The sequence below is a fragment of the Notothenia rossii genome (assembly GCF_949606895.1).
Source record: "Notothenia rossii genome assembly, chromosome: 9".
Classification (NCBI taxonomy): domain Eukaryota; kingdom Metazoa; phylum Chordata; class Actinopteri; order Perciformes; family Nototheniidae; genus Notothenia; species Notothenia rossii.
This window is the reverse complement of record NC_136907.1, coordinates 62,007,262-62,020,659: the sequence shown is the minus strand read 5'-3', so window position 1 is coordinate 62,020,659 and position 13,398 is coordinate 62,007,262. Positions and strand designations below refer to the sequence as shown.

Genomic DNA, 13,398 nt, shown 5'->3' with positions numbered 1-13,398 from the left:
AGAAAAGTTATGTTTGCCATTTAACCAATGTAAAGTGGTTTCTTGTGAGTTATGTAACCATTAAATTGATAGAAAGAAAAAATCTGTTTACTACAATTCTTTTATCACTGTTGTCAAATAAAACATGTATACGCATAAGCATATACATTACCCAGAGACAGTATGGACAAATCACAGTGGGAAAATTGACAGATGGTTAGTTTATTCTAAACATTGTTGAAATCATATTTAACATGTCACTATTTTACAATACATAATCAATAAAAAAACTACTGATATCTTATTGCAGTAGCAGATTTAACCCTTGTCATATGAAATGTGTAATAGAAACTCCAATGTTTGAATATTTCCGTGACTTGTCTGGTAACGATGAATGTCTATTTATGGCTTGATCAAAGCGGGGGACTTAATAATAAACCAAATGTCTGTGCCATTATCACGAATAAGAGAAAACCATCTGAGGTCCGTTATGTGTTTTGTACTCTTTAGTTCAACAGTTAAAGAGCATCTTGCATGTTGTTGTTTTTTCTACATTTATGCTTAAACTTGCTTGAAAATTACAATTAAAAAAGTGAATGAAGGATTTGATATGTTTTACGAGACATAAGGGCAGGAATTCAGAGGGAAAGGAGCAATTTTGAGCTCTGCTCTTAAAAACTGCTTTTTTTTAAGGTCATACGTCAAACGCGTCATATTACATCACAAAGGGGAAACATCTCCGCTCTCTGACCGCGGGTATAGTTAGTAGTTGCGTTGAGTTGAGTGTTTTAGTGAGCTGGTATTTTTCGGTAGTTTCACATTGTATTTCACCATTTGTAATCATGGTGCAGTATTGTGTTTGTGCAGGTTGCAGAAATACCAGCCTGTCAGGACATCGAGTCCACAGTTTCCCTCACGGGAAAAGGACCGGAGCTAGCATTCGTTCGTTCCTGGGTGCGTTGTGCATCCACCTCCCTGCAGCACATACTCTCCACAGCTTTATCAAGAAACCGTATTGCATCTCTCTCCCCCCCCCCCCCCCCCCCCCCCTTCGCTGCTCTCTCTCTCTCTCCCCTCCGGTACACGGCACCGTAAGACATAGTGTGGAGTTGCATTAGGTAACGCTGTGGTGGCTGTACTGCTCCAGCCTTCTCCTTTGTGTTTGTTTGTTTCCCCCTGTCTGTGTTGTTTGTGTGTGCGTGGTGGCTGTCACTCCTGGCTCCCGGCTCAACCTCCACTCACCTGCTGCAATCAGCTGTGCACCCTCCCCGACTATTTATACATATTTATTGAAAAGTAAAACGTCAGAAATTAAATTAAGATAATTTACATTATCCCAAGCTGTTAGAGTATTTGAGTCAGACATCATTCACATATTTTATATCAGAGGAGAGAGAGAACCAGCAAAATCCAAATGCAAATTATAGACAAAATAAAATGAAATAGCTTCTATTGTTTGTATTTATTTTTGTCTTAATGTATGCTAATACTAATAAAATACACTCGAATTCCAGCTCTTTTGAATTGAGCTAAATGTGCTATTAATCCTGTTTTACAGCAAAGACTGTCAATCAGGATTATGGGGAAGTTGTTTTACGAACATATATTTGAAACAAAGTCATTTCACAGTGATGATGAACTGTCATGAAAGTCTCTGGTTCCACTATTGAGAAATATAAGTGTTATATTACAAGTAGACGAGAAGTGAGGTTTTCACATAATTCCACACAATGGGTGAAACTGGAGCTTCATTTGTGATCCATCTAAAGATTATGACATGATATGAAACGTGCTGAAGGTTTCACTAACATGTGTCCCAGAAATCGATCTTATGTTAAGACTTTATAATCCTTATTGGAATCTTTGAATCTCAACGAAACAAACCTAGTTATGTACCAATGTTTCATTTTGAATTCATTCCAAAAACAATAAACCAAGTTATTAACACAATAATAACTACATATTTGTTAACTTGGCAACCAGTCGAAAAAAGTAGGTTCTTGTAAAAAAAATGGACAACATTAAACATTTCCGAGAAGAATTACATAAATCCCGGATTTAGAAGGGGACTATGACTCCTATGCCATACAAAGAGGGTCGTATTACTTCCTGTTCTTTACACTAAAAACACAGCGAAATTTGTTTGGATATTTAGAGAAAAATCACTTGTCATGTTTGGTGCTTATTTTCACCTTCTAAGCGATGTTGGCCAGACAAAGTAAGATATTCCAGGAAGATGGAGGAAGTGTAGGTTGAGCATAGTAGGAGGTGGGGGGTTTCAAAGAATCCTAATCTACAGTACACCGAACATTGTTTCCTTCTCATGATGACAGGGGGCCTAAAGGCATTCACCTGTCCTCATTTAGGCTGTCCTGATTGGTTCCCATAAAGTTGATCTCCGACTCTCAGCCGTTAAATATTGCAGATGAGCTGCAGTGTGAAGAACCCACATATGGATGTACAGTAACGCACTGAAACTCTGCTAAATCACAATGGATATGATGTGGATGTTTTATTCAGTCATCCTTTTGTCTGTCATACAGGTAATTATGCTTTTCATTGTATATAAATACGTTTCTGTTTTGCTTTAATTTCATCCTTGTTTTTTCATATTTAAATGTCCAATGTTTTTATTTTCCTTAGACACAACATGTTTTGGCTACAGGTGAGTGTTCTGTTTTACTGATAGTATTGATGTGAGCAGAGGCCCTGACAGATTAGATTTTTGTTGTTCATCACCGAGATGGCACGATATTGATAAGAATGTTCCTATTCAATAGCTTTATCATTTAAATATCAACACAGTGAACCTTCATATAGTCATCTATTCTTCTGTTATATTAAATAATGTATAACTTATTCTAACTGGAGCTTTGATCAAAACCATCTTAGAAATTAATCAAACATATTTAATTCAGCCAAATCCTCATTTCATTCATTTTTATTTGTTCCGTGCATGGTATGCACAACTTAATGTATAACAATTGTTTACAAAACATGTCTCTATAAACACACCATACCCGAAAAGGAACAGGGAGAAAAAAAAATGTTTTATATTACCTGCCCCTTTCGCAAAATATATATAATAAATATATACAAATCCTATTGTAAAAAATTGAAGATATTCACTAAACTGATCAATTAAAGACAATATAATGTGATTAAGTGTTTTACGTCCAACATACAAACACTGCTGCTAACTGAACAGCTTGAGGTGGATTGTATGGACAAAGGATTTGATTAATTGAAAATAAAAGCAGCTGCTGCTCACCACTAGAGGGCCACTGCTTTGTAAAAGACATCCCGTTTACCACTCACTCCTACCGTAAATGTGTTCATTAGTGCCACAACTTCTTAAACATGTTTCTTAAGGGTAGGGGTAAGGAAAAAGATCTGTGCCTGAATTCTGAGCAAGCAGTGGGACGTTTTTAGCACAGAAAATATTTATCACAACCAAATATATTATATAGGTTATTCACAAAATTATATAATTCACTCACAATAGTCCATGGTTTGATATTCCTGCAAATACAAAAAACAACACTATAGTTAAATAAAGTAAAATTCACGGATTCAATTAACTTTATTTTACCCTTTTATCTCAAAAGGCAATGAAAATGATATTCCTAGACAGATATTATTCCTTTTCTTTCTTTGTTCAGGATGTAGGATAGAGTCAGTGACTTCTCCTTCAGCTTCAACACTGAATGTGATATGGAGCAGCTACAGTGGAGCTACGGTATATTGTCTGGACCTGAGGGTTGTGAACTCCACCAGCATCGCCCCAGTGGTGGTGATGCAGGATGCACCCAGCACAAAGAGGCTGATTCAGGGTTTGAAACCCGGACATGACTATATAGTCACACTGAAGGTCTTCCAATACACCAATGTGGTGTGCACACACTTTGAAACCACTAAGACAGGTAAAGAAAACACTTAAAAAAGTTACCATATAAATGAAACTGAAAAGCAACTTTGTTAAATAATGTTGATGTCTTTATCTTTCATTCCCACAGTGCCTGCCATTTCTCAGATCACCCTTTCACAAGCTATTTCCAGTACATCTATAAAGTTCCAGTGGTCTAGCATGGTTGGGGCAGACAGCTACATCTTGTTTGTGAAAGAGTTGTTTATTAATCCCCCAAAACAATACAACGAGACCTTCACAGGCGTTGTTGGACAAATGGACAGCCTAACTCCTTCTACAACGTACAACTGTTACGTCTACTCATTAAACAGCGCCGGAAGAGGGGCCAAAAGTCATACCAGGACAATCACAACGTGTAAGTGCAAACGAAATGCTAGTTTTGTTGTTTTTCAGAGGGTTTCATTTTTGTAATGCGGATCAGAATCAAGGTTCCTTCAAAAAAAAAAGTCTAAACAGCGTGTTATGTTTGAGCAAATCCTTTACAGTTGGGATGTATAAAAACACGACTGAGGATAAAAAAATGAATAAGATTAAACTTGTATTTTCTCCTGGTAGTGGTACAGCCACCAACAGGAGTGTCCATAAATACGACGGGGAAGAGCACAGCTCGAGTGACGTGGAACACTGTTAGTAGAGTCTTGCTTTATCAAGTGGCCGTGAGTGACAACGACAAGCCCAACGATCAGCCGGTCATCAGAAACACCACAACAACCACCATGGACATCAGTGATCTGGAGCCCTGTTCCAGATACACAGTGGGATTATCATCACTCAACGGCTTCTTGGTTCCTGGGGAGCCCTCTGCTGTTACATACAACACCTCTAGTGAGTATCTTAGCAGCAGAATGGATGCACTTGCCCTTTTTGTTTTGTGTTGACCGACTACAACCTTACTTAAGTATAAAGGGGTAATTCCCAACTTCCTCTGATGTTATTCAATCCCATTCATCTCAACTCAAGTTAGTATTAAATGCAGACAAATCCAAACTCAGGATATTCTCAAATGGCAAAAAGTGAACTTCAATTCTCCCTAAGAGTTGTACTGTTCAAGGAACTGACATTGAAAGAGTCACAAATATCTAAGTTGTATTATTGATCAGAACTTATCTTTCAAGTCACACACTGAATGTTGTTTCAAAGCTAAAAATAAAATAAAGTTTATTTTACAGAAACAAATCCTGTTTCTCCTTTCCGACAAAGAAACATTTGATCATTTGATTTACCGGTTTTGGATGATGCTGATCTGCTTTATATGAATGCCTCTGACTAGTGCCTAAAGAGTTTGGATACTGTGTACCATTGTGCATTACATTTTGTTACTGGATATGGATATCGTGTACACCACTGCACTTTGTATGCTGCTGCTAATTGGCCATCTTTGTCTGCACGCAGACTTTCCCATTGGTCGGGTTGTATATATAAATCTCTGTTGGGCTGGTTCTCTCCAGTCTATATGCCCTCCCAAGAATTTATTCAGATGCTGGTTCCTAAATTGAGAACAGAACTGTGTAAAAAAGCTTTTAAATATGCTGCCCCTTATGCATGGATAATATACAGAAGGAGCTGAAACTGTCAGATTGTATGACTATGGGGGAATTCAAGTCCATCTTAAAGGACAGAGAACAAGAATCTATTGGTCGATGTGATTGCTCGTATATCCTATAATTGAAGTCGTTTAAAATTGTGCCAGTTTTTACTGATTTGTAATAGTTTCTTTTATTTGCATATTGACTGGTTAATGTACCATTTAATTTGTGTTTTACGACCGCTGTATTCGTCTGCCTGTGTTGTCTGTGTTTTATCTGTTGTAACTGTGTGCAAAAAAATATTTTAATCTCAATGAGTCTTTACCTGGTTAAATAAAGGATATATAATATAATTCTTCCCTTTCCAAAATCTGAGCTTGCCCATTAATGAAGATAACAAATCTGAAATTTACCGGATTATAAGTATTTTCTATATGTCATATGTTATATGGACTATACAAGAACAAATAATAATTGTGTTGACTAAAAAGTAACCTTGTGACCTTAATTAACCCAGTTCGACCTCTTATAAAGGAACACAAAACAAGATATACGTTTTTGGTCTAGTGAATCTTAAAACCAGCATTACATTTCACGCAGGCAGAATCGTTCCTATAAAACAATGTTCTGAAACATATTCTGAAAATCTGTTCACACATTTTTCCTCAGCTATTAACCCGGTGACGACAGTCTCAGCTGAGTACAGCTGCACGAGCGGCTTGGTGACAGTAACTTGGGATTTGGTATTCGGGGCCAACTTGTACAGGGCAACGGCCACTGATGGCACTGGTGCGACCCTTAACTGCACATCGGCCTCCACAAGCTGCCACATCACCATGCTCAAATGTGGTGAGGAGTACCAGGTCCATGTAACAGCCATCTCAGACGACTGTGAGAGCATCTCCAACGTCCATTCCCTGTTCGAGACAGGTAAGCCTGCTCTTGTGTAAACTACAAAAGATGGCTTATATTTGTCTTTCCTTGTGAATGTATGTATTGTCCCCCCCCTTTCATTGTGCCTCATCACATGTCTGTATATGTTTCCTACATATCCACACCTTCTCATTCTACCTCTCAGTGTCACACACACTCACAGTTCAGGACATATTCAAAGCTCTTTATCACAACATGTCCCCATAACTTCATCCCCTAGGGAGGCTGATTAGGTTCCTCCCATTGTCTCCTTTAGGATTTTCTCAAGCTGAGGGGTGAAACACACACTCTCTTTTGCCACCAAGACCAGCTATCCAACACCAGTCGGTCAAGTGTCTTTAGAGTCTATTAAGTCAAGGACTTATCTCAAAGGTCAGCTCTCATGTCAGTCTGAGTGAAAAGGTAAAGGAGACAAACCATATACAGTCCGCCGAGGGAAATATCTACACGCACACACAGCAAAATTGCCTGTTTACTCCAATGAAGTGTTGAATTGGAGGTCTGTGAATCTGCTGTGAATACTTCATTTTTAAAACAATACAGCGCGTCACAAAATACTGATCAATATAAACTCCACTCAATTCTGCACAACTGGACTTCTTTTATGACATCCAGGCAGATTTTGAACATTTTTAAACCGTTTTATTCCCTGTTCTTATGAATGTTCTTTGTCAAAATGTTTTCCCAGTCTCCTGTGCTCCTGCTAACCCTGAGACAAGTCACGATTGTTCGAGCAATGTGATCATCTTTAGCTGGCAGCCCACCAACAACACCCGCTACTATGTGGCAACGGCTGTGGACAAAAGTGGCAAAATAACTGAGTGCAGGACGGCAGACAGCAAGTGTGTATTCACTAACACTGGCTGTGGTCAGTTTTACAAGTATACTGTTTATGCCGTCAGCGGTGTATGCAACAGCGAAGCCAGCAATCCTGAGTTTGTCCGGACCTGTGAGTATGATTTCATTTTGTTAATATAAATATATCATGAATCCAAAATACATACTACAGCACAACTTTTTCTCAATGCTCGTCTGGTTTTAGGACTGAAATGTTTTTATATAAAAACGCATATAATTGTGTATTTTGACACACATTACAATTTGATTCTTACTTACATGATAATTCTTTTTGGAGTTCAGAGATTAAAGTCAGAATTCTGAGATTAAAGTCAGAAGTACTGTAACTGTCGTGAACCAACTTCAGTGAGACTCACTTCACATTATCCAGTAGTGAAACCGTGTGGCTGTTAGCTTTCTGTCCTCTTTGTTAGCAGCTCTGTGCTACAGGCGGCTCAGTCGAATTAGCTTATTGGGTGGACATAACTTGACCATGGCCGTATTTGCTGTCTTTTGGATATTTAATGCAAATATCAGACTTGCTTCATTGCTTGCTCTGCGGACCGTCCATGCATGTGGTTTCTTCGATAAGTAAATTCTAGTTCTCTATTTATATTTTACTGGTGTTTTATTCAAATAGATTTGGCACTTGAATGTATTTAAGCGAGGATTCTTTAACATATAGTGAGAATTGCTAACATTTGTCTCTATATATTGTGTGATTATTGCAGTGACACAACCAAAGTGTTAGGGTTGAGTGAAGCAGGCAGGACCCAAACGCAGATTTAAACAGAAAATACCTTTATTTCAAGGCTAACGAAACAACAGAACTCTTCCCAGTGAACACAGTCAAGACAAACAACATTCCAACAATGACAGACAGAAAAAACAGAACTTAAATGCACACAAGACTAATCACACAAACAAGACACAGGTGATGAGGGAGGAGAAAACACAGGGGCACAAGGTGAACACAATCAGGAAATCAGACACAGGAGGGCAAACACAGAGACAGGAATCAACAGACAAGACAGGGGGTGAACACTTTTCAAAATAAAACAGGAAATCAGAGACAGACAAATCACAACACAGACAGACCATGACACAAACAGCATGATTCTACATTAAGTTTTGATAACAGTTAAATATTATTTTTAATAAAAACTGATATTTTAATGTTGATGAACTGTTCATTGATAATCTGATTGGAGTACACAGCTGAATAAAAAATAAAAACTTGTCATTCCAGTTAGGTAAGGACATGCCTGAAAGACACCGCTGTATCACCATTTTCTCCTTCTCTGATGAAAAAGAACATCTACAAGGAAAATAAAAAGCTGATGTTATGAGATTCAAGACCAATAAAGGAAATTCACTAAGAAAACACACTTTTATTGTGAAAACAAAGATCTGCACACTGAATAGTTTTGTAGTAACATGCTTCCATGTTGACAGAACCATCATTTGTTTGTGACGTTGCACCTCAGAACCTGTATGGTTATTGTCAGGCCTATGAAGTGTGGCAAAAGAAACACAGTCAGCTGAACAAAGGCACCTTTTTCATTGCTATTTCAACATGTTCAATCGATGAGATGATTATTTCTATTTGCCTCATTTTATAAGCTTCACAATGCTTGTGCCTTGTACCGCAGAATTTGTCACGTGACACACAAATGGTGCTAATCCGCAGTCAGATTTGAATGTTTTGTCTAACATTTTCAGATGCTGAATATGAGAGGGGGAACATAAATGTAACACATGCTTTAGATAATAAATAAAGAAAATGTGACTGTTAAGAGGGGTTCAGTTTTTTAGGTTGACTTTACTATTACTGTATTACTAAAATCTCACGTCTGAAGATTTCATTTAAAAGAAGGAGAGGACCCTTAAAATAAAGATTGGTCTTTCAGTACATTATGTTGATTTTGTCCTCTGAATTGTTTGGCTAAACTCAAGTAGCTAGAACGTGTAATTATTACATTTGTAATGTATACAGTCTGGTTATAACTTAATGTTTTAGATTTTGATATAAACTCATAATTTACTAGATTAAATTATCAACATTGTCGATCGAACTAAACCCATTATTTACAGGATTAGATCTGGGAATTAAATTACGTTAACGAATAGGCTAACATACTTGCTGCTAGCTAAACATTGTCTCCATTTCATATTCTAACGCCTTTTCGCTGTTTTTACGAACGCCAAAACAACACATATATATTTATAACTCACCTTTTGTTCTTCCATTTGGAATATGGTTTCCTCCGGGACCCTTCTGTCGCGCAAAAAGTCTGTTACCTCCTCTAATGTTTCCTAATGAATTATGAGAGTCTCTCACTGAAGTTGGTTCTATACAGGTACCCATACTTCTGACTTTAATCTCAGAATTCTGACTTTTTTCTCAGAACACATCCTCTTCCGTAGAATCTTGATATTGGAGGGAAATACATTTTTCCCTCCAATATCAAGTGTTCTGCCTTTAAAAACAGTGTTCTGCCTCTAAAAATGTTGCCCCTGGATTTGCACCATATTTAAGTGAGCCTTTTTATTTCTCCTTTCCTGCAGCTCCTTGTCTCCCAACAAACGTTCAGACAGGAGATGGTTGTCACTCTGAAATGTTGATCACAACCTGGGACTCTGCAGCAGGAGCTCTCTCTTACACTGTAGAAGCACAGGGGAACACTGAAGAAACCTACAACTGCACTTCATCCAACAACAGCTGTGCGATAACGGGAGTTCCATGTGGTGAACATCTCAGTGTGTGGATCGTTGCCTCCAATGACAACTGCTCCACTGAAAGGGTACTGGGAGACGTTGCTCAGACTGGTAGGTACTGGGAGCTCTGTGAGACACTTACTTACATGTGATTTGATTTTTGCTTGTTATTGTCTTAACACACACTTCTCGTTTCTTTAGTTCCCTGCAAGCCAATTAATGCTTCAGTGTCAGTTGACTGCAGCCAAGACTCTGCTAGAGTTAACTGGATAACGAACATTGGTGTTATATTCTACGTTGCCGTCGCTGAGGATGACAATGGGAATGTGCACAGTTGCAATTCAATGGGCACCAACTGCTTGATCGAAGACCTGAGATGCGGACAGAATTACACTGCCAGCGTTATCGGCACCAACATAAAGTGCAACAGCAGCTCCAGTAACCAAGTTAGCTTTATGACAGGTAGGTCAGAGGGTTGGAAAACATACTAATTCAATTTAAAATGTTGATTCGTGATTATAATTTGAGGAAGAAAAAACATTGCGACAACATTTTTATTAACTGGAAGCTTTGGTTATCCTTCAAGTTTTTACTAACATCTACCTCCTTTTAAAATGCTCCAAAGCTGGATGCACTGTGCATCAAATCAACTAAATCCTCTGCCTCTCCATCAGCTTCTTGTCCTCCAACAAATATTGAGGCGTTCAGAGACTGTGATGCCAACCATTTTCTGATAGTGTGGCAGAACCATAAGCCCACAGGCCTCTACACAGCAAACATAGTGGATAAGAGCGGGGATCAGCTCAACTGCACCAGCAACACGGTCAACTACTGTAAAATCGGCTCTCTGCCCTGTGGAAAGACATACAACGTCACCGTCACCTACGATAATGGAAACTGTCAGTCCACCTCGACACAAATCACCATGGACTCAGGTAGTAAATTAAGAGGGTTCAACTGTTTCTGTTTCCATTGCAAATTACTTATGATGTCACTTCTCCCCTCTTGTTTAAGTGCCATGTGGTCCTGAGGATGTGATGGCCAGTGTGGCCTGTGTTACCGGCGAGCTGACGGTCACCTGGAACATCTCAGTTCCTACAGAGAACTACACCACCATCATCTCCAGAGGAATGGGTCAGCCTCTGTACTGTAACTCTACAGAGACCCAGTGCATCACAGAAGGGTTGATGTGTGGAAGCATCTACTCTGTGATCGCCTTCTCTGTCACCGGGACATGCTTCAGTCTGCCCAGCGCAGAGGTCACAGTGCATACATGTGAGAAACGCAGATTTATCACATTTAAGGATGTAGAAACAACTCTGTCTCAAACTACTCCTCCATCTCTATTTTCCTTCAGTGCCGTGTCCTCCCACAAACGTCACAGCCATGCACACATGTGCTTCGGATCCTGTTCCTGTGTCATGGGTGGCCAGTGACAGCGCCAAATACTACACTGCTGTCGCTGTGAGCGGCGGGGGTCACAGGTCACAGTGCATGACCAACAACACTTCCTGCAGCCTCCCTGGACTCCTGTGTGGGGAGGTTTACACTATTGGTGTGTCAGGAGTTGATGACAACTGCACAGGTCACCTGAGTGACACTGCCTCTTTAAACACCGGTAACACAACCCTGACCACCAGCAAATCTTGAATGAGAGTGTTTATTTTCCTATTAAATAGTGCTTTTGTTGTTATTTATAAGATTTATCCAGGTTTGTTTCGTTTCCCTCTCCAGAGCCATGTTCTCCCTCTAATGTATCCAGTCGGCGGATGTGTAGCGCTGCCACTGCGCAGGTATCCTGGCAACCTAGTGCCAACGCAGTGAACTATACCCTGGAAGCCATCAGCAGCACCATACAGAACCTCACCTGCAGCAGCTCCAGCCCAAACTGCACCCTGAGTAACCTGGTCTGTGGACAGGCCTACGACATCCTTGTGACTGCCACTGATGGCACATGCGTCAGCAACTACAGTGCCCCCTTCAGACAAAACCCAGGTACAGAGAGACGTCTGGCCACGTTTAATCAGACACCACATCTTCTGTGACTGGGACTAACTCCCATCACAGGTTTAAATCAATAGTATGGATTTTTTAAATGTACTTTCATCCAGGCTAAGTAACTTTAGAATAGTGTTTCTAGCAGTAATTCCCATGAAATGGACAACATTATTTGTTGTTGGGAAAATGTTGGAAACCAACATGAGGACTTTTCTCTCTCATAATAAATCCATATCATATTATTAGGCTCAAATACTGTGAGATGGTTGATGAAGCTATTGAACCTTTTTCTTTTTATCTCATTCTGCAACAATAATACACACTAACTATAACAACATGCATCAAGATAATTGTTAGATATTGTGTGTGATATATATACTTGTTACATTTCCTATTGAGGATTTCACCTGAAGATTGATAACAGAAGGTATCAATCTTCTGATCTTTTTCTCAGCAAGATAACTGCTAGCATATTTCCAAAAATGTCTGACTCCCCTAGATTCCACCGGGTCCGTATGCGCCGTGTTACGGCTGCGCTGCAGCGTTCACAGCAATTGCGGCCACTCTAGTCAATGGGTGCTATTCCAACAGACGCGCCGCGTTACGAGAAGCGTCCCAGAAGCGTCTCGGCGCTGGGCTCCGCTAAAAATAGGCGGCTGGTCTATTTTTGACGGGACGCGAGGCGTTGCATAGCGCCGGGCAGGAAGTGGAACGGTTAGAGCATCCAGTCAATCCCCAAAATAAACACAATTTGCTAGTCCTTCAAGTAGGAGAATAAATGCCAGCGTTCTCCTCCGGTTTACAGGCACTGTGTAAATTATATATAGAGAATAATTATGATGATGAATGCATTTTTTTTTACCACTAAAATATAGCAACACATCTTTGATTCATGTCGTTTATAACTGGACTATTACAATTATTATTAACTTTGTCTGTGCAAAGTAGCCTGTCCAGGAAATATGCCCAAATCAACAAAAACTGCGAGCCGGCACGCAATGCTTCTGAAACGCTCCTGAAACGCGCCCGGTTGGGTATGACGCTGGAGGAGGTCGGACCAAAACCGCGGCGCAGACGGACCCGGTGGAGTCCCGGAATCCTTCAGGAACAAGTTTTAACTGAGAAATCACTTTTTGGAGTTATTAAAACACTGTTCTGTCTCTGCTAGTACCATGCCCTCCAGAGGACTTCAGTACAAGCCTGATGTGTGGCACGAATGATGCAACGGTCAGCTGGAACATTTCTTCGGCTGTGCCCCTCAACTACAGTGTTGCTGCTGTGCCTCAGGCTGAAAATATCAGTTCAGTCTTATGCCAAACTAGCAGTGGAAGCTGTAGGCTGATCGGTCTTCAGTGTGGAGAGACTTATAATGTGTCTGTCAAAGCTTCCTCTGGCAGCTGCAGTGGACAATTTAGCCCCCCACAGACTGTTGAGACAGGTAATAAAGATGTTGATGATATAAGGATGATCATTTCCACA

The 13,398-nt window shown here is 39.8% G+C and overlaps 1 long non-coding RNA gene across 1 annotated transcript in view; it reads right to left on the bottom strand.

Annotated features, from left to right (window-relative positions):
* LOC307020475 overlaps positions 1 to 13,398 on the bottom strand; it is a 43,457-nt gene that overhangs the window by 17,518 nt on the left and 12,541 nt on the right. The window lies entirely within an intron of this gene.